The sequence below is a fragment of the Condylura cristata genome, unplaced genomic scaffold, assembly GCF_000260355.1.
Source record: "Condylura cristata isolate star-nosed mole 26May11 unplaced genomic scaffold, ConCri1.0 scaffold00009, whole genome shotgun sequence".
In the NCBI taxonomy this organism is placed as follows: domain Eukaryota; kingdom Metazoa; phylum Chordata; class Mammalia; order Eulipotyphla; family Talpidae; genus Condylura; species Condylura cristata.
The window spans coordinates 9,241,707-9,267,972 of NW_004567110.1; positions in this window are offsets into that span (position 1 = coordinate 9,241,707).

Below are 26,266 nucleotides of genomic sequence, written 5' to 3' on the forward strand. Positions count from 1 at the left end.
AAAAAAATTCTGAATTGGGGTTGGAAGCAACATTAGTTTTAATGTTTGATAAACTCTGTCCTAGCAAAAGTCATACCTGAGTGATCACACTACCTGATCAGCTGGACAAGTTGCAGATGGCTCTAGGCTGCTGCAGGGAAGAGGGGAAAGAACAGAGAAAGCTACTGGAATGAAGATTTCAGTTCAATATTGGGAAGAACAATGAAACAAGTTGCCTCAAAACAACCCAGCTCTCTGTCACTGGAAGTGTCCTGGCTGGGTCTGATGCACACTGCAAGGGGATTTGGAAGAGGAGATTTATCTTTGGGTAAAAGATAAGTTACAGGACTTGAAAGTCTCTCTCAGAACTTATGGCTGGGGGCCCTCCCTGGTGGCACAACGGGTTAAAGTGCAGCTCTCTGAAGCTATCCTCAGCTGCTGTAGCATGAGTTTGATCCCCGGCCAGGGAGCTGACTCACATGGCGCAGCAGACCTCTCCTATCTCGCCTGCTGCTCCCCTCAACAGGGTATTTTGGTCAATCCACCTGTTCTGCTCCCCACTCTCTCTCTGGTGAATCCTCTTATCCCTGCCCAATGCCACTGGCCTGTACCCTAGTTCTTGTATGCATAAATAAATAAATCTTGAAATGAACTTATAGTTTGGGGCATGTTCTTCTAGATCTTTATTCAGACCAAGACAGATGGAAGAGTGGATGAAGAACGAGTTCAAAGAAGGACACAGCAGCAGAAATGAGAGTGACTGGAGGAAAAATGGAATTACCGTGATGGTCATCCCTTATCTGTCCCTGTACCCAGGGCTCTTGGAAATCTGACTTTTTAGTTTACCTCCCTAAGAAATAAGGTCAGTTTCTCAGCCTCTTGAATTGGGACTGCACTAGGACTTTCTTCTCTTACAGGAGGTCACAGAAAGGATTCTATGTTGGTTTAGGGCACAACTCTCCAGGGGGTATGTGCAATCTTTCTTACTCTTCTGGAATCATGCCCCTGGTATGAAAACCAACCTATTCTAGCCTTCTGGAGGATGAAAAACTAACTGAAGGAGAGTCCAGTTGTCCGGAGGAAGAAAATCCTAGACCAGCCAGTTACCAATTGATCCCAATCACTTGAGTCCATCGAGATCAGCAGAGTTGTCTATGTGCTGAGCAGGGCGGCACACATCTGTCCATTTATGGCCAGAAAAGGCACTGAGAACTCATAGACTTCTGAGCAATATAAATGTTTATTTTTTTAAAACATAGCTTTGGAAGAGGCTTGTTATGCGATCATACTAGCATATCACCTGACGCAGAGACTTGTGGCTCATGATTGTGTGAACTTAAAAAATTAACACCACATGCATTTATATATTTCTTGGGAAGATTTAATATAATCATTTATAGGAAGTAACTTTCATAGTGTCCAGCACATAGTTAACACTCAACAAATATTGTCTATTATTAGTATTTTCATGAGTGAGCCAGAGAAAAGTGCCGCCAGGGAAATAAAAACATCACTAAGGGCTCAATTCCTTCTGATATGGATTCTTTCACACATCAAAAAGGCGACATCGTTATTATCTTTATCTCCTTTTTTGATTGGTATGTTTATTTAGAGAGAAATCACTTCCTTTGTACGTTTGTGTACTGGGCACATCTCCAAGTGGACACAAAGCCTTGAGATGACGACACCCTCTCACCCACCTCTTTCTAGCAGCTGCCGGCATCCTTTGTTCCATGGGTTCTCTGGTGAAGGCACTTCCTGTGCGGGGTGACGGTGTCAACAGTTAAAACTAGTCAGGACCAACGAAAAGACATGTTCTTGTAACCCCGAGTTCTTCTTGGTATAAGAACAGAATGCTCAAAGCAGGTGTTTTTATATGAATGTGGAACAAATAGGGGGTGGCATCATGCAGTCAGACCACCTCTAGACAACAATTTTTATTCATAAACTTCAGAATCCCAAGCACATATTTCACGCCCCACCCTTCTTTCTCTCTCTCAATAAGGGTCCAATTGTTATACAGCAAATGAGTAAGGATTTGCCTTAGCATTGGAAAGAACAGAAAAGCCTAAATGAGTGTCCTTTAGTCCAATCACCTATTTTATTTCTGAATTTTCCCAGATGCCTTCTCACATTCATGATTGAATATGCTTACTGCTGAGAGTTTCTCTACCTCATGAGTAAATTATGAGGTATTTCATTATTTTGGAGTGTGGGATGAGGATTCAAGTGCTTTCTGTTTATTTGGGAGGTTATCCCGATTTATGCAGTATGAACATGAAGCATTGACATACGAGATTGACAAGGAAATGAATATAGGATATATTTTAAATTAAGTTTCTGCTTCAAATAACTGGGACTTTACCCTGCTAGGGATCTCTAGGAAACTCAGCATTTTTTAACTTAGGGATAAGTTTCCTGGGGTAGTTATCCAACAAACTGTACAATTATTGGTTGAATTTGCTGCATAGTTAATTCCTATGCAATCGACAGGCCAGAATTGCAGAACAGACTTCAGCTTGAGGAAAGGAACATGGCACTAGCAGTTGGTTGCGCTGGTTGGCACAGATTTTGTAAAACCATGAAAATATAAGAAGAACTCCAACTAAGTAAGGTGTAAAAATCTGCTCTTTGCTGTAAAGAGCATCTGCCACTTTTGCCTCCTAGGATCTCCACCTCTTCTTTTGTTAACTCTCCTTTGGACAATCACGATTTCCCTTTCATTGTCTCAGCCTGTGTCATTTGTGAGGAGCTGATCCTAATTCCTAATTGACCTTTTAAGTGTCAGAGTCTACAAATTACCAAGTCTTGGCCAATGACTATTATGCAATCTCAGACTGACTGGTTGAAGTGGCTATGCAATCACAACCTTTCTATCAGAATCAACTCTGGGGGTTTTATAGAGGAATTAGGAATGGCAAAATATCTCTCTGCAGGAGCTACCAGACTTCTAGGTCCTGGTGGCCCTCTTTGGCTAATCTTGGTTAGATTTCTCCAGAGGAGAAATCACAATCCTATATATATGGTTTCATTATCTGTATCCAGCTGTCTGTCTCTAGAATTTAAATTTTAAGTTTCTCTCTGACTTTAAGTTCTGACTTGTCCTACAGCTAATCAATAGGGAGATAGGGGTGATTAGTTCACTCCTCTCTTTAAGTGCTCTCCCAGCAGAGAGATAAAAAGAGTTATGTAATCGAGGTAATGAGTGTGTACAGTGATTAAAAGCAAGGATTTTGGATTCTGACATACCTGGATTTGCAATTTGGCTCAGTCATTTGCTAGCTGTGTGGCCTAGAGTAGGCTTTAAACACTGGCCTAGAGTAGGATTTAAACATAGAAGCCTTATTTTTATCATCCATAAGATAGAGGGGGTTGTATGCTCTATAGGACCTTTGAAAGATAAAGCTCAGAATTTACATAGCAATATGACTTCTGAGAAGTAAATGCCAATGCATTCAGTGTCATTAAAAAAAGAACTGCATAATTGAAAAGAATCGTTTGTTAAGGGTAACAACAGGCATTTGCCCGACACAGTAAGAATTCCGTACAGGTAGCCACAATGGTTCTAACTCACTGGCAACCTTCACTTCTCTTGTGGGAAATCCTGTCTCTTCTGGGCACACATTCTTTATTCTTTTCCAATACAACCTCACTGAGATGAAGAAGTTAGATATTTGATCTATAGATGCCCTCCAGCACTAACAAGGGATGTGTTATGTCTGAATAAGCATGTGTCAGGATTTGGGGTTCCCAGTCATATCATTCACTACTCCTCACTGATATAAAATACATTTATTTAAAATTTAAATTTAAAATACATTTACTACTTCCAGCTTGTCTAGCATTCACAGCCGTAGCTTGCTCCCTTGAGCAGATGGTCTTCATTTTTCTTAAAGCAGATATTGCCACTGGAGACATGCTTTCAGTTAAACGATTAGTCTGACTGAAGAGGTGCTCCTTCTCATGGCCTCGGCCTCCCTAACGATGGAACACTCATGGTAAACTGGACTAGTATAGTGTGAAACAAAAGATGAGAAAAGTTACAAGACTTGTAGAAAGTCAGAGAGAGAAGCCACAGCATGAGTGAGCCTCAGAGTGAGTGTTATTATTCTATTATGGCATTTTCTGGGCCAGATAGTATGCTTGGATTAGTATTCTGTCTGAATCATGCACCCTGTCCTTAAGCCATTGCCAAAAGTTTCCATGCAAATTCTTGTTTTGTTTAGTGACTTGTCATTGGGCATTCCTATTGATAATTGTGGTAAACTTGTTTTTTTTTTTATATTTATTTATTTATGCATTCAGAGCTGGAGTACAGGCCAGAGAAACAGGGGTGGTGAGAGGAATCACCAGAGACATGTGGAGCAGAACAGGCAGATGGATGAAGTACACTGCTGAGGGGAGCAGCGGGTGAGACAGAGATGTCTGCTGTGCCATGTGGGTCACCTTCCTGGCTAAGGATCGAACTTGTGCTCAAGTGGCTGCAGCTAGCTTCGTAGTGCTGCACTTCAACCCATTGTGCCACCAGGGAGGGCCAACAGTCTGAGACTTGCACACAGAAAATTGTTTGGGTCAAGTCCTCAGGAATACTTGCTTGATATTAAGGAAAATGGAATCGCCAGAGGAAGACAATGAATTATAAGACAAGTGGTATTGAAACCTCAGTCCATGCCACTGGGGACCTGGAGCTAGGGTGGCCAGGTACATTTTTCCTGAATGGAAGCTAGGAGTCCTTTCATTTGTATGTCTATGTCAGCCAGTTACTGGATCACATTGGTCTCAAGAGGGAATGCACAATATTTTGTCAAAATGGTGCAGTGGCTCACTTCTAAAAATGGCAATTCCTATAAGCAACCAACATTCCCAGCTGCTGGAAGATGAATACTTTTATTCTGGATGACATGCCCAGCATCTACAAGTCTCTGTTAGAGGATATTTAGAAAATGCACTTGAACTTGACTCAAACCATAAAACAATAAATTTGAAAAAATGGAACTGTTATTTTTCTCTAGAAGTTAAGGGAGCAGCATGCTGACAGAAAATGATTTGAGATTTGGTATTTGAAGAATTGTCAATCAATACTGAATATCCTTCGCTTGGTGTGATCTTGGGAGAGTTTCTGTAAATTCCGTAGCTTCCCTGAGCATCAGGGAATGATGACATTGGTGATATCATTTCCATGTAATATCTGGAATAATCTGATGACAAAGGCACTTGACTTCCCAGCAAAGTGCCTAGCACACCGAACACATATTGTAACTAGCAATTTTCTTCTACCCTAAAAGATACTGAATGACTTGTCTGCACATAAATCTTTATCTAAATCTGGAGAAGAATATACCAGAATGTTTGGAATTCACAACTGCTCGAATGTGGGGGTATATAGGTAAACAGTGGGGAGATAAGCTGTGGTGGACACAGCTGAGATGGTGTGCCCTGAGAGCACAGATCAGAAATCCCCAGAACAGTCTGGAGAATCAGGGAGAACTTTCTGGAGGAGGAAGAATCTGACCTGAAGCAATAAGGGGTTGATGTGGGTGATGGAGCAGTGAGGATGAGCATTCAGGCAGGGGATTTCAGGCCTAGAGGCATGACAGACAGGGAGGCTACTGCCCCAATTTGGGCAACTATAGGTGTCACATCACACTCTGCATAAGTGAGGGGAAGTCAATGAGAGGGAAGACATTTTCCAATATACCTGATAGCGGCAGCTCTCGATTCATAACTGTGGCATGGGGGTCACTTGCTTTACATTTATTAAAAAAATTTAAGGGCTACAGGCAACTATAAGAGTGCATGATTTATACATTTAGACAGAGTCTACCTGGGGCTGAAAACCAGTTGGCTAGGGACCCATTTTCTCTACCTTGTTAACAGCCCTGGACTTCAGGTTTAATAGTTCAGCTGGTTTAGACCAATCTGGATCCATAGCTCATGTTTCCTTTGGCTGACTGGAGAATTATCCTCCCAAACTCTATGGTCAAGTGGAGTCAAGCTCCAAATCCTCCTGAGTTCATTACCAGTCCAGGACATTCCCAATGCCCTTAGTAACAGCAGCTGTGCATGGCATGCGGAATGTAGGTCCACCCCACAAGACTTTTCTCTGAGGCCAGACTCCATCTTCCAGTGATCCAGCTCTGGCTGATTGGCTGGGATGCAAAGAACCTCATGCCCTGTCTACGGCATGATTTCCACTATAAACTTTGTTTTTGTTCTCAGTGAAAGAGTACTTTATGCTCTTAACTTTATGGAAGGAAAAAAATCCATTTTCAGATGAAATTTTTTTTAAGTTTGGACTCAGTCCAAGAGGCATTAAAAAAAATTGGCCAGTGAAAGTAAAATGTTCCTGGAGGTTTTTAGAAATGCAATGTTAACCAAAAAATCATTCAGGCTTCAGAGTGCCTAGTTTGTAAACTTCAATGAAAGTCTACAATGAAACTGTTTTTGCTTATAAACATGCCTCATCCTGGTTCACTTCCACATTTCCTGACACATCATATTACTACTCTAGGCTTATACAGAAGCTTAGGCTTTCAAAGCTCCTTTCCATTATTATCTTTCTATTGTATTTGTCACTGTGGAGTAAAGATGACCAGGAGATGAATAGCTGGAGGGTCAGGCAGGTAAAGTGACTTGCCTGCTATTGAGTACACCAAATAATTTGTGGTTAGAATATAGCCTTTGGATATGACAAAGATGGGATTTATAGATGGTACTCTGAGGGCTAGTTGAGTATCTTAAGCCCTGATTACTTACAAAGTCTGGGGCTTGACTGGTTCATTGGTGATGTAGGGATAGTATTATTACCAAGAATGATGTGAAGATCAGAGATGGTGTTGGAAATATTCTTTGTCAATTATAGTATTATTTAAGAATTAAGTGATGTCGAAATGCCATGAAAGAGGTATTTAGGAACATCAATGGGAATTCTACCCATCTCTCCTGAGTCTTGGTTATGATTATCTGTTTTCCATGAAATATCTCTATTAACCTCAAATCACCATCATCATGTCATCTGGGAACACTCAGATTTAAGGCTTCATTTGAGCTCTAGGTAGACTATAAGATCCACTTAAAAGTTTACTATTAACCCCCAGCTACTTCTTTCCCTCATGGAGTGGGATTGCGCATGATTAATGTGGAATGTGCTGTGTTTTTTCTTTTCTTCCTCATGCTAACATTCTGCATCCTGTAGAATGGCCTCTTATGTAACATGGAGTGTCACCGCTTAATGCTCATGAACTGCAGTGCTTGGAGTTAAAGAATACAGCCTCTAGAAACACATCATCCCAGCCCTGAAGGACACTGTGTTCTCAACAACATCAACACACACATACTATTCTAAACATCTGCCAAATCATGTCTGCTTTTAAAACTATAAAAAAAAAATGAAACCAACCAAACCAAAAATCAAAACAGTGACCAACCATGCACAGAAAAATCTGAAGTTCCCCAGATGTACACTCTCAAGGAACTGAACACATAAACACGGTGAACTTCCTATAAATAGATGCCAGCCCTTTATCATGGTGTGCTTCTAATACATAGATTTTAATGAAGCTGCAATGTGATTGTAATGCATCTGTTTTTTATCTCCCAAAGAAGACTATGGAAACTGAGCTACATGTCTTCATAATTCTTGTAACCCATGCCATCTGGGTAGAGCAAGGGAATTACTTATTAAGCCCTATTCAGTGCCAGGTTCTGTTGTAGATTCTAGATACCTCCACCTATCACTATGAATCTCTGGGGTGGGGTATAATCTTACCATAGTACAGATAACTCTCCACTTATTCCAAAGTATAATAATTGAAGGCAAAAGGGGACAAAATTATCTCATTAAGTTGTTGAAATAACCCTAAATAGTTAAGTATGGGCATCATCCCCATTGACAGGGCAACAGGTTGGATAAGAGTAAAGTCAGTAGCTCAGGATCACAGATTTAGTAAATGGCAGAGCAACAATTCATATGTGAATCTGTTTCCTATTCGACCTCTTTACCTCTCCCATAGGATAGTACCTGATAAATAGTATGTGCTTACAGACACAGGTTATATTCATGTCTGAAAGAATGGTTATATAAGATGTAGCATCTTAGATAGAAATAAACCATATCATATTATCATGTGATGGAATTGTACACGGGCTATTTTTTATTAGTAGCGTTTGCATCTTGATTGTCACAGGTATATGTAGGTACAAAGCTATATATTAGAGCCAAAGAATATTATGCTCATAAGGGCTTTATAGAAATTAATGTGTAAGCCTTGAAACAATCCTTTGATGCAAGCATTACTATTCTTATCAACATTTTATAGATCAGGAAATGAGGTGCAGAAAGTTTGCCAAAGCAGAACTGAGATTCAGCTAAGGCAGTTTTTTTCCCCTTTTTGCCTTCACTTGTTATACCTTGGAATACACGGGGAGTTATCTATACTCTGGGAAGGTTATACCTCACCCCCAGAGATTCATACTGACGGGGTGAGGTGAGGTTCTGGTATTTGTATCCAGCACACTTTGTCCCTATGATTCTACTGTGCAACTGAGACCAAAAAGCCTGTGTCTAGACTCCATCAATTTTAAACTGCACGGTGCCCAAGTCTTGCCCTCTACACAATCGGAAGTCAGTGTATAAATAAATACTCTCCACCTTTCCCACTAATTTCCACAAACTAGGTTGTGGAGCTTTAAACTGAATTGAGTTTATTTGATAATTGGTTATGGATGATCAAACCTCCTGCTTGGCATGGGAACACTAGCTACCTCAGGCGCCAGCTAATATACTAGGAACTTACTATGGTTTATCACAGCAAATCTACAGGATAACCCTAAGAAGTAGAAATTAGCATTATGGATCAGGCATGACAAATTGATTTTGCCTTGCTTCTTCCAAATCTGGTTGATAGATTTGACAGTCAAGTCTAGTCTGCGGTGGTCTCGTGGGAACTTGTTAGAAATATAGACTCTCAGGTCTCTGTCAACACCCATCTGGCTAATGAAAATCTGCCTCCCAATGCCTCCCCAGGAGATTCCAAAGTGCATTAAGATGTGAAAAGTGGAGATCTAGAAGCCCTGGCTGGAGCAGATTCTGTGTTGTGTTTGAACCAGGTATTCACAAAAAAGAACCTCAGATGAATGTGTCCTGTGTGTGGAGGATGCTACGTGAACCAGCCTGCAACATCTGAACTCCACAGCCCTACACATCAGACATTAGCAAATACATGCTGGTCCTCAGTTTAGTTTCTGGTTCTTCCTCACTAAACGATTGCTGAAATTCTTAACCAGGGGCGAGATGGTGGCTAAGGTACCATCTCATTTTGGTCCTGGAATTTTCTGTTTGCCAGTTCTCTTGATTTGCGGCACTTGTATTTGCCGGTAGTTTCTAGCTCTTATGGCTTGTAGTATGGATGACAAAGTCTGTTGTTACAGTATGGCAGCACATTGCTATAGCTGGCAAACCAACTAGCTTGCTTTATTATTTATGCAAACAGAACAGGGGTACATGTCAGACGTGTGGATGTGAGAGGATTCACCAGAGACAGAGTGGGGAGCAGAATGGGAGGACTGACTGAAATATACTGCTGAGGGGAGCAGCGGGCGGGTCAAGAGAGGTCTGCCACGCCATATGGGTCACTTTCATGGCCGGGGATCAGACTCGTACTGTAGTGGCTGCAACAGTTTCATAGTGCTGTGCTCTAACCTGCTGTCCTACCAGGGCTTTTCAATGCTTGCACAATACTGGTGAAACAGAACAGGGGATCATCTCAGCTGCAGCCTTCTGACTCTCATGCATGTTTGATCTCTGTTTTCTGTTTGTTGCAACTTCACTCTTTGCCCTACCACTGTAGGCTATTATTTTCAATTTTCTTTTGTTGAAAAATATTCATTCGGATTTATATTTAATATCTCATATCCGCAGAAACATGACTGCCACTTCTGCGTGGTACCATCCATCAGCAGCAACAAAGAATATTTCATTGTTTTGTGCCAAATATAGCATGTGGTTGAGGACTGCATGTCTAAGAACATAATTTCTTTTCAGGTACCTTTATCATCTTTTATAATCAATATTAATTTCAATTGAGGACCTATTTTAGGCTATCAGGCTCATCCAGTCTTCCAGTCCAAAGAGTAGAATTTATACATGAGATTTTTAAAAATTTTTGTACATCATTTCACTTTTTTTATTCTTTATTGTGTGACTTAGGTTACCTTTTTGATGTCTTTCTTTGTAAATTCCTCATCACCATAACAGGACATGGCACGTCAGGATTTCACCACAAAGGTGAAAGAGTTACATCAAATTACATAAAATCAACCCTAAAACTGCCTTAATATCTGATGTTTTATATTGTAATTGACCAGTCCATTTTGGACTATTGCATCACACTGAGTCTTTCCATTTGATCTTTCCAGCTTGTTGAATACCTAGTCAAATAGATTATATGTGTGTGTTTATAGATATGTACATATAAAGACATTTTATAGCATATATTTGACTTTCCCTGTGACTAGGTAAAATGGATGTTGCTCAATTTTAAATATATTATTTGTTGATTTAATTATATCTAATTAATAATGAATGTAGTTAAAAATGTTCATGAAAAGAAGTGTTTTCCAGTATTCGCTTCACACTGAGGCATCATTAGATGAGTATGTAATAGCTTGCAGAGGTGTGAAAACTTTATTAACAAGTGATGCTACTAATACTGGTCACTTATCCTAATATCTGCTATATAGATGAGGAGAATGAATGAGCATCAATCTGTATCATAAACTATAGCTACTGCTTTTCACATCAGGTTAAGCAGGAAGTTGACTGGTGTGAGTTGAATTTCTAGAATTGAACATAAGATGCAAATACGTTCAGCTGGAAGCAAGTCAGAATTAATTTGAAACAACTTCTCAATTTGCAGATGAGGAAACTGATGTGTATTACCTTAAAGGACTTGGCTGTTCTCCTCAAATACAACTTGTCTTGACTGATTCCTGATCATAGTTATTTTATTCCCCCTCAATGGGGAAAGCATTGCCAGAACCTCTCTCCAATGATATGCCATTTTTTATAATTTCTACATAGATACAATTTTTTTTTTTGCTTATCACAAAAGATCACATAATACTATGCTAACATTATGTGACACTGTCCCACTGTCATGATCCAACATGGCTCAGTCTCACTTTCTTAATTTTAAATGTTTGGGGAATTAACTGATAGTATTTTGAGCCTTTAATATTAGTACCTTTTGACCTAATTCATTGTTAGTGTTATATATATGATAAAGACCTAGACTAACAATGAATTATGTATATATGTGTATATATATATATATATATATCAGTTACCAAGGATTCTAACCACAAAGTGGGTGACACCAGACACAACATCAAGACTCCTGCCAGGCATCTTTGAGATGTATTGATTTTAATATTCAAGAAACCAGTTGCATGAAGATCTGATTTTTAAAATTTCCTCTATTTTCTGATACAAACACCCCACAGAAAGAAAACTAAATTATCTCTAGATATAATTTTTTAATTGAAATTACCTAGGACTCCTGGCCAATGAGAAGTTAATACATAATTCAGGAGTGAAAATGATCATGGATATTTTGAAGGCAGGTATAATTATAATGTTGGGCATGGGGTAGGCAATCAGCTGACTGAATATTCCATATCACAATGCTGATTTCCTCCCAACACAAATTTTAGTGCTAAATATATTACGTTCTGTTACTTCAGACTCCATATTAGTCTTTAGAGGACCTAACCTTGCTGGACAGTAGATGTTGGGAGGACACCCATTCTGTGTTACTGGTGTGAAGCAGTTCCTCTATACCGTCCTCTTCCTCCCCAGCTCGTTTCTCTCCAGAAGAGGAGTGAGCTTGTGACGAGAGTCAGGTTCATGGAGTCCTGTTCCTTCAGCCCCAAGCCTCACTGGCCAGACTGGTCTGCCCACACCGCATGCATTTGCTTTGTTCCTGGCATTCTGGAGGACGCGTGGGGGTTTCCAGCATTATTTACGTCTGGTGGCTACATCTGTCTGCTGCTGGGCTTTAGATTAGGTGTCCTCAGGGCTGCACATAGAAGCCTACTCTCCACAGTGGGACTTTCTATAGTGAAGGTGATATTTTCATCACCTTTGTCCAGAGATAGAAAGACACTAGAATTGAATCCACGGGGATAAACCTCAAACATCTGAGACTCAAATCCCCACTCTGTTATCTGCTGAACTGGAGTTGTGAGGACTTAGAAAGTTAATATACACAAAGCCTCAGAACAGTGCCTGGCACAATGGTAATGCTTTATATGTGTGAAGCATTAATGTTGCCCTTTATTTTCTTGTTCACTTGGTTCGTAGCACAACATGGAAAATGGTGTCATGTGCTGGCTCGCTGCTCACACCTCGATCACAGAGTGTTGGGAATAACCAGCAAAACCATTCCAATTTTAAAGCACTCAGTGATTAAGCTAATCCTACACCATAATAGGCTTTATCCCTAGAATTATCTTCCCAATTTTAGAACTAATAATGTCACTCTGAAATTGTTAAAAACACAGACCCTTCAATAGGGCTTAAACCCATCAAAATCTGGCCTCAATCTACTTTTCCAACCTTGTCTTCCAAACATACTCCCTGTTGGCCCCCAGCTAACACCACACAAGGCTCCTGAATCACAGCATGTGTGTTTCACACTAGACTGGATCTGCTCTCATTTTTTTAAACTTTCCCTTCTCTGCTTCTTCAACCAGAACCCATCTTTCCCAGCCTTGCTCTTAGCCTACTACTTTGTGAGATCTTTTCTTCTTCCTCCTCTGTCATGGATCCTTCTGTCCTCTGGGTTTTGAAAGCAGGAGAAATTGTCATTGCTACTGTTGATCTTTTGTGGTCAATGAAATGATGTGAATAGTGAGCTCCCAAATGTCAGGACAATGGCAGTGTTCACTCTTCCCACCCAGGACTTAACTCAATGCCTTGTCCCTAAGTAGTTACACAAATACCAATCCATCAAGAGGGCCAATCAATGTCCTTTCCAAAATACTGATCAAATGCTTCTACCTTTTTTTCACTTTGACCTCATTACCATTACCTGTTACTGGATCTACTTCAGTAACTTCCTAAATTATCTCTGTTTTTATGTTGGCCTCAAGTAATGTTATTTTCCCAAATGCCCACTGGGACAATGAAGTTAAAATATAACCAGGTTGCTGAATGAATGCCCTTGTAGTGAGACTGAAACCTAAATGTTGACCTTTCCAAGCCTACCACTTTTTCTTGCCTCATTTTGAGCTCCCTCCCTCCTTCCCCTGACTGTGCTCAAGTCATATTTGTCTCCTTTCAGTTTCTCAAACAGGCCAAAATTCCTCCCCCCACCTCAGTTTCATACTCTTTCTGTTCCCTCTGCCTGGAATGTGTGAGCCTACTTCTTCTTGTTTGAATAGCTCACTTTTTTTATCCTTTGAGTCTCAGCTTAGAAGCCTTATCCCCAGAGAAGACACTCCTGATCCTGGATCTAGAATGAGAAGCTTCCTCCATGTCTTTTCATCGATTGTGGAGTTGAATACCTGAGACCTTCATCACTTCTTTCACCAGAATGGTTACAATTGGTAATCATCTTTCATGAACGTTTTACCAGTGACTTTCTAAATGTAAGTTTCCATGATGACAAGAATGAAGACCATCTTGGCATCTCAGGGCCAAGCACAGAGCCCAATACACAAAATACAAGAGAGATGCACCCAGTTGACGGGAATTTATGGGCAGACTCAGAGGCCTTCGGGATCTTTGAATAGACCCAGAGTTTACCTGGTCAAAATCCCCCTGTTGATGGGTAAAAAGATCAAGATCAAGGTCCAGGACTTGCTGTAATGAGCTCCCCTGAGCCTCCCTAGTCCATCTGTGTTCATTCCTCCCATTCATCTGGGTGTTTGGGGATAGCCTTCATTATCACGTTCTCCTGCTCTAGGCTTCTGGAAACTATGTAATAACAACAGATCATTAATGAAATAATCTGACAAAAAAAACTTCATGCATTTCAACCTCTCATTGAGGAAGGACAGCAAATGCTAAGGAAATACCATCTGACTAATCTCTAACCAGGGCATGTCTTCTTTCTTAGTCACCCCTAACAAAAATGTCAATGTTCTATGGCTCAGTGAGGGCTGCCAAGGCCCTTGGCGATGTCCCAGATCTGCCCTCCCCCCAAGGGCATCTGGGATCTGCTTAATGCAGAGTAGCTCAGGGTTGTACCTAAGTGTTTCCTGGGCAAGTAAAAAGCACCTTCCCCAGATGCTTGCTTTCTTCTATGAGGGAAGATTTCCTATCGTCCCCTTTGGCATAGCTGCTCATTTATTGTTTTTATGCATGTTCTCATTTATTTACCTCTCTAGTTCTCAATTTTGTTATCTCTACAATACAGAACTTGATCTTGGGGTCCCTACAGTCTTGACATTCTATGAGTATGCTTTATGGAGTGAGTCCTCAAACTTTAATACGTTCAGGGGTTTGCAGAGCTTTCACTTGATCTACCATGGGTGGGAAGCTAGAGGATGATTTCTGCTCCTGCTAACATCCCATTGGCATCTACTGTCGTGAACAAGTAGGAGGGACCAATGAATCTTGCAGCGAATGCCTCCTGTTTTCTGCTCCCTAAGATTTTTCTCTTTTAGTTGGACCAGTACATGGAGAGGGAGATGAGGAATTTTGTAAAGCTGATAAAGAACTCACAGCAATGCAGGGTACCCTGAGCACAGGAACACATGGGAGCCTTTTCAAAACTGCCAACATTGCCTAGCAAATGCCAAGTCACTCAGAGCAGTTATAATTTATTCTATAAATATGTACTAAGAAACTCGTAGGTGATATGCTTTGTGGTGGGTGCCAGGGAATCAGAAAAAATTCAGAAATGATCTCACACAGGCTAGTGGCTAAATAGGCAGGTGGAAGATTACAATGCTGTGAAATATACACTTGAGTAGAGCTACTTTATGTTGGCTACTCACAGGAAATGACAGACTCGATCTGGGGGCATGAGAAAGGGCTTTTCTGAGGAGGATAATTCATGAAGGATGAACTCATGAATTCAACTTCAACTAATTCATGAAGGATGAGGAGCTTGTGTGGTAGAAATAGTGAGTTGATAACATTAGGAAGAAATGTGTAAAGATACTGAATTTGGGCCTGGTATCTTTTGGGTGATTTTCTGGTAACATCAGGGAAGGGTAAAAATGAAGAGAATAGTTGTGGTGAGGCTGGAGGTTGGAGTTATAGTGAGAGGGTCTCTGTGTCCCTTATCCCGTGTCAGTGGGCCTGAACACCTTTCTACATGCAGAGGTGGAGATCAATGTGTGCGCTTTGTGTATGGCATATAATCAGCATTGACTTTTTCAAAGAAGATATTTGTGGCCAGGAAAGAGTGGAGAATACCCATTAGAAGACAGTGAGAGAATCCGGCTTCTGGAGAGCACTGAGTTTTCTCATGGCCACTGTGCTGATGAGGAAGGAAGAGATAAGCATTGAAAACACTATGTTGGAGCCTATGAGTAGGAGATCATTCATTTATTTATAGTGAAGGGATTGGATCAGAGACAGAGTAGGGGGATGATATTTATAGCTTTGTCATGTGCTTCATTAAAGCAGCATTCACTGGGTACCTCTCTTGGCACTGAGGACTGTGGATTGGAAACACCTTTGCTGAAGATGTGACTTTTCTAGAGGCCAGATCTCCACTTCCTGCCATGCATGTACATAGCTAAAGTCATGAGATGCCTTTGGAGTAGAGGGTTGATTTTCTGAAACCACACATCTCTGACAAACTTCTAGCTGATCTGGCCTTCATGAGCCACTCAGGGCAGGCTGGTTGGCCCCATGGCTGAGTCCATCACTGGGGAAGCGAAATCAACTGAATTTTCAAATAGCAGGATAAATACTGCTACGTTCACTAATGAAACAAAGGCATGAAGAGAAGGGTGAATTTCCTACCTTGAGGGAAAGCACATACATTTAAAAATGAAGAAAAACAGAGTCCTCCCCTCCTCTTCCTATTGACAGCATACCTGAAGGCACTGACTCAGCAATAGTGGGAATTAGTGCTCATGCTTGTCCATCCCTCTTGGCGGTGATTGATTCCATTGTTGGCTTGTTTTCACAGCATGAATGTGGGATCTTGAAGCATCTAATTCCGACCAAGTTCCATTTGAGGGTGGAAAAGCTAGAACAAGCTATAACCAGTAGACGGCCCAGTGACTCAGGAACTTAAGCATTTAACTAATTAGCAAAGAAAAATGTGGTGAGGAATTGTAGTTAATAAGAGTGAAAGGAGAAAGCACTGGAGCCTGAATTAGGCAAGCTTCTATTTCCTCTTGGGACCATATTAGAATCTCAGGAGAAGAAAGGCTACCTTTCACCTTTGAGGAATTTTCACAGATTTTTTTCTTGGTGGTGCTGGTGCTGACTGACAGAACAATTTCAACAGCTCAGAAAAACGCCTCATCATTTCCTCTTGTGAAATATAGGTGCTTTTGAATGAACCCTTGTTAGGAATGTAACTCTCGCTCGTGATGGCCAATGTCCAGTATCCTTTGTGACTAAAAGCTGCTACAAAGTGGTTAATAAGAACAAAGTATTTGCTTTCCCCAGGATTCCTGTGACTATATTTATCCTTGAAGGCAAGAGATTGTAATAATAAGAGAACAGCTTCTCAGCAGATGGGTTCAGTTGCAGCCCCGACCCTACTCTTTCTAGTTATAAGACTAGGCATTGGGGCCTCAGTGTGCACATCTTTAAAATGGGGCTAACTGTATCTACTTCTCAGAGGCTCTGAGGATTAACATATTTAACTGAATGTCGGGCACATGGTATTCACTCAATTTCACGGTCAGTGCTGTTAATAAAAATGAGAGGAAAAGATGGAAAATTCAGTTTTTGTTTATTTATTTATTTATTTATTTATTCATATGGAACTAGGGTACAGGCCAGAAATGTGGAGGGTGAGAGGATTCACCAAAGACAGAGAGAGGAGCAGAGCAGGCAGATCGACGAAGTACACTGCTGAGGGGAGCAGCGGGCGGGTCAGGAGAGGTCTGCCTCGCCATGTGGTCACCTCCGGGGCAGGCGGGAATCGAACTCATGCGGAAGTGGCTTTAGCTTCTCAGTGCTTTAACCCGCTGCGCCACCAGGGAGGGCCGGAAAATTCAGTTTTATTCTTTATTTACATTTATAATAGAATCTATTTGTTTTAATGTGGTTTCTTCAAGTAAAGGGAAAATTTTTATTTCTATTTGTATTGAGTGACAATAGTAGGTTAAATAAGTTATCTTTATAAATGATACTTTTTAACTTTGAAGAAACATTTGTATTTTAATATTTTATGTTATATTGCTTTATTTCGTTTTTATTTATTTCCCTTATTTTATCTCAGAAAATAATTGCAATGTAGCTTTTAAACCATAACAAACAACAATAAACCAAATTATAAATAATAGTTTCATTCAAAAACACTATAGAATCTGCAAGTTGACAGAGAGGTGTTGCTCAATAGTATTTAACTGATTGAATGAGAAGAGAGAAAAGTATAAAATGAATGTTTCTCTTTGAGATCTTTTTTTTGTCAACACATAGTTCTTAAGTTTGACATCATAAGGAGTTTAATTCAGAAAACCAGGTGTAATTTTATTATTTAATATTGGTGTTTTATTTAGCATAATCACCACAAGAGCTATCCATTTTGTTCCCAAGAACACTGATCCATCATTTTAACAGCTGAGTAATATTCCACAGACTCCATCTTACCTTCATGCAGAAAATGAAGAAGCTTTGCGTTCTTCTAGCCTTTACTGTTATGACAAATGGAGTTCATTCTTCAAATCCTTCCCATGGGGGTTCTGGTTTGTCTCATCATCTGCTTAGACTTGCTGTGTATTTGCCTGGCTACCAAAATGACTACCATGAAACCATCACTCAACAAGTATTTATCTGAGACATGAATTAATGAATAAATGAAAGTGACCAGCATGTGTCTTGTCTCTGTATCTCAGCCTTTGTCTTCTGAATTTGTGATATTGTGTCTTATGCAAAACCTCTCTTTTGTCCTCTGCTCCTCTAATCTATTCCCTCTTAAGATGGGGAAGAAGTTTAAGTTGGATATTTAGGCTATCTGTAAAGTTTCTTAGAAATAGTTAAATAGAAGTAGGAATTGATTTAGTTCTTTTTGGATATCACCTTAAAAAATTAGAAAGGTCAAAACCCATTAGAAGTGAGAATAGAGCTTTGATCTATTTTAATTTGAGGCTTATTTACAATTCTTTGTTTAGGAACAAAAGGAGCTTTCCATGTATGTAGTCAGTCTATTTTTTATTGGAGTCTACTGCAGTATGGGGCAAATAATCCAGCTAATATATATTTTCTTTTGCTTTCAGAGATGTAATGGAACTTGTAAGAGTGAATTGTAGGCAAGGGCAGAATTCAGACAATTGTATGTTCCTGGGAAAATATGACAGCATTCTCCACTGCCATCACAATTTCACCAATCCCTCAAGAGTGACATCTTATTTCAATGGTTTTCTCAAGGTTCTATTTGATTGCTTGGAAATCATGAGAAATCTATATTTTCCATGTTCAGGTCCTTATCTCATTTCTGTTGAGATGGTATTGATGGTGTTAAGATGTTCTCTGTGGAGGAGTTAAGGTATTTATATTTGACTGGATGGTTTGAGTCTCAAAATTATTTATTAACAAGTGTTAGTAATTTGACTGTTCTCTTGGAAGAAAACATCTTGGAATTTACCTATCTCCTCTAAATATTTTTTTTTAATTTTTTTAAAAGATTTATTTATTTGTGCATATAGAGCTGGGGTACAGGCCAGAGATAAAGGGGTGGCGAGAGGCTTCACCAGAGACAGAGTGGGGAGCAGAACAGGCAGATCGACAAAGTACACTGCTGAGGGGAGCAGCAGGCGGGTCAGGAGAGGTCTGCCAGCCATGTGGTCACCTCCGGGGAAGGTGGGAATCGAACTCATGCGGAAGTGTCTTTAGCTTCTCAGTGCTGCACTTTAACCAGCTGCACCACCAGGGAGGGCCTCCACTAAACATTTTTACCCCACAGCTATCCAAGTGTGAATAAACATACTAATAGAGAAATAAATTAGTTATCTTCATATTTTCATGATATAACTCCTGGAAATTGCTTAATTACTAGGTTAATCTTGATTAGCAGTATACTTGCTAGTGAACCCATCAATTCAGTAAAGTTGTTTGGAGTTAAGTTGTTTGGAGTCATCTTTAAGTCAATAAACATAAAAAAACAGTGAGTTTAGGCCCTCCCTGGTGGCACAGCGGGTTAAAACACAGCACTGAGAAGCTAAAGACACTTTTGCAAGAGTTAGATTCCCGCCTGCCCCCAAGGCGACTAAATGGTGCGGCAGACCTCTCCTGGCCCTCCCGCTGCTCCCCTCAGCAGTGTGCTTCGTTGATCTGCCTGTTCTGTTCCCCACTCTGTCTCTGGTGAAGCCTCTCACACCCCTAAGCCTCTGGCCTGTGCCTCAGTTTTGTATGCACAAATAAATAAATCTTTAAAAAACAAACAAACAAAAAACACATAGTGAGTTTAGATACAACCAGGTAGATTGTTTTGATGTTCAAGAAAAATTGCATCCGTGCTCTACCATCTACATGGTAGGTCTCTATAATTATTTGCCTTGTTCAGGTTGATGATTTTAGTCCTCATCGCTGAATAATTGAATCTGTCTAATTCCCATTTTAATCGTATGACCTGGATGAGCAAACTAGCTCTCGACTGATTTATGCGTTCTAACTGCCAACAAAACACCCAATCAATGTGATTCTTAACCTACTTGCGGGCAGCTGGAAACCATAAGTGTTGGTAATCTTGCAGACTATAAGATATTTTATGCTCTGATAAGGGATAAAAATTCCAGTCTCACATGGCTCCCGATCACATCAAGATCTTATAACAATAACACTACTGATTCAGACATTAATCTTAAGTATCCAGGGAGCCCTAAAACATTGAAGCCCACTAGCTCGGACCATGGTAATTGCCACGTAAATCCCCTCCATAATGTGGCCCTTATTATAACCAGCCAGCCACAGCTTGCCTTTAAATCATCCCAATTGAACAGAGCACTGTAGAAACACTCTCACCTCCACATACTTCTGCTTCTTTTCATTAACCTGTTATCCTCTTTACAAATGGGCTTCTTCACCCACTCCCTTCCTCCAGATCAGTAACGCCCTGTTAAGTAAACGAACATGAAATTTCAAAGGGAAACGGGAGCAATAATCATTACCAGCTGCCGTGTTAAGCATTGCGGAAATGCTCACGATTCACGGAGAAAAATCAACGTTCTTCTTTGAAGGTATTCAGGCCTTTAGAGATCGATAAATATATAACTTAGAGACCAGGCTCCATTCTTTCCCAACAACTCCTGCACGTTGGGAAAAGTGCCAAAAGACAAACTTTGCTCTACTCTACAATCTGTCTGGAACATTCAGTGATGACACTAACTTTGAAGTTAGATTGACCTGGTGGACCCCACCACTCACCAGCTTTGGTAAGTTATTCATTTTCTTATCCATTCATTCAGCCTCATTCAGGGTGTCATACACTTGCCAAGCACTATCTGTAGAAGAAGAGGGAAAAAAGAGACCACAGGAATTTAGAAAAAAATCACGTGACCAGAATTATTGGAAGGCCATGAAGGGCTTCCTGGAGGGAACAGTACTTAAGATGGACTGGATAATGAAGAGTATCAGCTCTTGTTCTCTCACTTGTGAAATGGCATGATGGCGCTTACCCTGAAAAACGCTACATAGCTGACAGAGATGTGGCTCAAATGCATGACTAATAGTCTCAGCTTTTGCTTATGATGAATCTTATTCATGCTTTTTATCTAGTTATAACAATTATACCTTTTTTTTTTTTTTTTTGCTGATGCAACTTGAAAAGGACATAAAACTATTAAAGGAAAGAAAATAAAAGCCACTGATCTCCCAGATCCTAAAAAATCACATTCTATAAATATTTTAAGATATTTCCTTCAAAACACTTTTTTTACCCCTGTGTTTTCTGAAATTTAGGAATGGGTATCCTTTTTATATATTTGGGACCCTTATTTTAGAATAGCTCTGTATCACAAGTGTTCTCTCACATTATCAGTCACTGTCAACATTACTTCCAATGGCTTTATTATAATTTCATTAAACACTCACCTACTTCTGTTCATTTGGGTTGTTTTCAATTTATATCCATTATTTTTGTAATTTTTGACTATTACAAATCATGCTTAAATGAACATCTTTGTGCATAAATATTTGCAGCTATTTGTGATTATTTCCTTAGGCTAGTTTCCCAGAATTGGAATGACTGGGTCATAGGCTATGAATATTTTTAAGCCTCTGCAGTCATATTGCCAAATTGTCTTCCAAGGGGTTATAACAGTTCACATCTAGACTCTGAGTGAATGAGCTGGTTTCACATACACTCACTGGCTAAACTGAATTACTATTCCTAAACTATTAGTATGATATTAGGTCATCCAGGTTATACTAGGCTTATAAAATCCAATCTACATGTTTCTTTTCCCTTCCTTTTTGCTCTAAACTTAAAAAAGCAGTACATATGTGTTATAACTACTGGGAAATAGAGGGAAAAAATAAGAGAATGAAACAAAAAGGCATGAAAAGTTCTACTTTTCTGTGATCATCACTCAATATTTTCCTGCATTTCCAACACAGAGATGTGTGATTTTTCAAAATTGTTTAATGCCCTAAGTCCTTTTCATTTATGCTTCTGCATGTTCTGGACATTCTTTTCAAAATATCATTGTAAATGGTTGCCTACATCATCATTGTCCTGGTAAATCCACTTCATTTCCCCATCCCCTCCCTTCCAGCTATAGACAGACGGGACTAAAAATCTGCATCAAACACTTTTGATTAGGGTTGCACATTTGGGGCCAGATGAGACGTTGTTGGCAGAAACTTTCCTATGCATTGTAGAATATTTAGGGAAAATCCTGTTCTCAGCCCACTGGATTCCAGTAGCACCTTCTCACTCAATACCAGACTTAGGACAATCAAAAGTATCTTCAGGCTTTGCCAACTGCCCCCCTGTGTGGCGATTTTGGCCCAGTCGGAGGTATTCCGTGAACCTGGGGTGAAATGTTCCCGATAATGACACATTCGTAATCAGCTGACATGGCCCTCACATTTTGACACACTGTCCAAAACCTTCCCCTTTGCCTGAATCTCAGTGTTCCTCAACTTTCTACATACTCTTCTAGATTTGCATTAAAAAAGTATCTACACAGAATTTTTTTTTTCTTTTGTACCTGTCTTTCCAAAATAGGCTGTCTGTTAAAACCTCTAATCTTAAAGGAACTTCTTATCACAGCCCCCCAAATGGGAAAGGACATGTCTTGTCTTTAAGTCCTCTCCCCAAATTGTCCCTGGGTACTAAATGGGTGTGCTTCTTCATCCATCACCATGGTTTAGTTTTGGTATGGCATTGAGTGTGAATGAGGAAAAGTAGAACAGCAAAGCAAGATTGCTCAACCTTTATTCACTCTACAAACTATTAAACAGGTTCATTGAACCATTTTTGATCTACTGAAATGGAAATTTCATAATCTAAAACTAATATGCTTCTATGTATTTAAGCATTTATTTCCATTTTTTTGGAACAGAGCATTCAATAATTCATCTTTCATTTACAGTCAACTAAAGATTAGAACTTTGCTGACATTTTCCCCAACTTGGGCATGTCTGATGACGCTAAGGACAGTCATCTGATATATTACTAATGATCACATGCCCCCCAGATAGAAAATTACAGAAATATAGAATGATGGAGTGAGAAAGAACCAAAGAAACCTTTCAATTTCACATCCTTCTTTCATTGACGGGGGAACCCCATCACAGATAAAATTCTTGCCCAAGTGTTATATCATACGCCGAGTAATTAACATCTGGACATGATTCTCAGACCACTCATCTGTTCACAGATACCAAATGGAACAATGGAATGAGCTGAGAAAAGATAAACAGTATGTTTGAACACACCTGTGTGTATATCATACCAATACAGATAAGTAGAGCAACGAAATAAAATGAAATAGCCAGCATGACCTATGAAAGTGACAGCAGCAAAAATAGGGACTTGAGAAGAGGTTCAGGCAATTAACTAATTCTGCTTTGATGACAGTGGTTGAAGACCACTGTCTTGGTGAATATGAATGGAAAAGTTATGGGTCAATCAAATATTGCTGCATCTAACTGCCAAATTGTTACAGCGCACCCAATGTGAACTGGGTTGCCTATCTGTGGGTCCTCACCCACATGCTTAAGATTCACTTGCACTGTGTGGGGCCCTCCCTGGTGGCGCAGCGGGTTAAAGCACAGCACTGAGAATCTAAAGCCGCTTCCACATGAGTTCGATTCCCGCCTGCCCCGGAGGTGACCACATGGTGTGGCAGACCTCTCCTGACCCACCCGCTGCTCCCCTCAGCAGTGTACTTCATCCATCTGCCTGTTCTGTTCCCCACTCTGTCTCTGGTGAAGCCTTTCACCGCCCCTGAGCCTCTGGCCTGTACCCCAGTTCTGTATGCACAAATAAATAAATCTTTAAAAAAAAAAGAAAAGAAAAAAAAAAGATTCACTTGTACTGTGAACACACACACACACAAGGTTCAATAATAGGTTTATTTACAAGGGAAAAAGAAAAGAAACAACCCAGGGAAAGAGAAAGAGAGTGAAATACAAATTAACTAGAATGTCCTAACGACCAGCTGTGAACCACTAGGCCAATGGCACCCTTGAGTCCACAATTCCGGTTTTATCCTAAGCTGTTTGCTCAGCTCTGCCTCACCTCCCAGCGTGCTTCTCCTTGGTACTGATGGGATTTGTAGTTCCAGTATCTGGAGTGGGAGTGGAGTCCATGAAACCTATACTGGTTACAATTTGAGTTCTCGCTTTCAATGCTGCCATTTTCCATCAATCTCATTAATTGAATAAGGAGCATTTGGGTTAACAGTAGTTGTTGCTACCCGAGATTTCCGAGAAGCTAATCCCATCCACAGGAACATCCTCTACTTCCACCTCTCTTGGACTTCTCTACCTTTCTCTCGTCTCAAGGCTCTATCTCTTTATTTTATCTATCTATCTATTTGTTTGTTTGCTTATTATTTATTTATTTATCTATCATCCTTCATTTTTGTACAATGTAAGATTTCCCTGTGAAATTCCTACCAATTCACCCATGCAATATCACCAAATTCCCTTGTGCTCTTCCCACCCCTGTCCTGGTCCTTTCTCTTTAAAAAAAAAAAAATGATTTCTAAAATGAGCTTTTGATAACTTTAATCAACAATCATAGTCAACACCAAGTTTAAAAATTAATAACAAACTTTAAAAAATCTGTGTTCTCTTAACGAGTTTCAGTTTCCCAAGCTCCAAGTGAGTTCAATAAATGGACAGCATAAATAAACAATGTGAACATTTCACAAGACACTTGCAATCGACGGGCACACTTATCTTAGCCTCCTTGTCTTCTTTTCCCAGTCAACTCATAAACTGTATGTGCCCTGTGACTCAGCATACCTGTGACAATAGCTATATGGTGCTTTATAGTTATCAACAGGATGTTTGATTTAGGTTAGCCATGAACACATACTGATAGCCATAATCCTAAAAATCACAAGTATGATAAAAATAAATATTCTGACCTTGCGGTAAGTGAGTAATTGGACATGAATTATATTGGTCTTTTTGATAATGATGCAAAGTAAAATGGCTGAGAGTTTGGGGACATCCTGTATTTATGTGCTTCCACTACAATGGGTAATTAAGTGAAGTTGAATAGTTTAAGGTCAAACTGTGGCCCTTCCTTTCATTCACTGCTTTCAATAGCACCGCTCAAAACTGAAAGGGAAAACAGCAATGCCCTCCAATGGTGAGGACGTTTAGAAGCACAGGTTTTAGTGTCAATGAGAAGCACTGGGCTTAACTCCCTGTTCTGTCTAGCCCAGTGGGTTGTCCCGAGCTGAAAGGAGATGTACTATGTAGACATCAGAAACAGTAAGAAACACATATGGTAGAACTTAATGTCATTGCTTCTCTGTATTCTGTTTCTTTAAGTAAATGATTCCTGACCCCTAAAAGAAGACACACACCTTTTTGAAAATATTATGAAGACAATGGGCCTCAGCACAGTCTCAGCATGGTCACATATACATACGCACACACACAGAGACACCCAATGCACATAGACACTCAGTACACAAATACCCAACGCACGTGCACTCAACATTCAACATATGCCACATATACAAAACACATGCAAAGGCAATTGCACACACTTTTATAAACAACTAGAAGGTTATAGGACTTCAGCGAACCTATCCATTCTGGGGTTCCGTGAATTCTAGAAAAAGAACCCCTGATCCAAATAATCTGGGCAAAAATACCCTTAGCTGCATTATCTTTTATCAAATGTAACAGTATTCCCCGTTCCTTTCCAAGGTCAGGGTCAGCTCATAGTCACATGACCGATGCAATTGATCAGGGACCCACACTTGGTTTAATGCTCTCCTGGCACCAACTTTGGAACAACAGCCCTGCATATTCCTTTTGCTCCAGGCTCTGCAATTTAGGACTCTGGTCCTGCCCAGGGTCAGAGACCCTGGGTGATTATATAAATTAGTTGTCAGTAATAATTGGGAAAATCTTTCCATTTTTACAACTGGTGAAACATCTCCCAGGACACAAAGTCAAGGATTTCTTATACATGGGCCTGTTCCGATCTGGGAATTGGTTTTCCTCCCATCTGCTGGTTGTTCTTTTACTGGGTTTTGTTTTCTTAGATGACAGTTAGGGAAAGAGGGTCAGGCGGCAATATGCTGTCAGTTATGCATTTCCTCCCATATTCATTCTCTGAGGAATGACAGGGTCAGGCTCTGCTCTGATGCTTCTAGGGACATAGAGGAACATCTGATATCATCCTGCTCTCAAGAACGTCAACAAAACATTGTTCTAAAGTTGCTCCATAAACATCCCCCTGAAACCTACTCTGAATTCAGCACAGACTCAAGTGACAATTGGCACATCACCTTTTCCTTCTGGAGTCCCCATTCAGGGAGGGGAGCCCCTGGCTTCCAGTTAATGTTGTGGCCAAAATGCAGAAGCTAAATTCTAGGTGTTGGGTGAAGAAGGACAGGGTCTCTCCTGCCCCTGACTATATTCCCAGCATCTGGCCAAGCTTCTGGCACACAC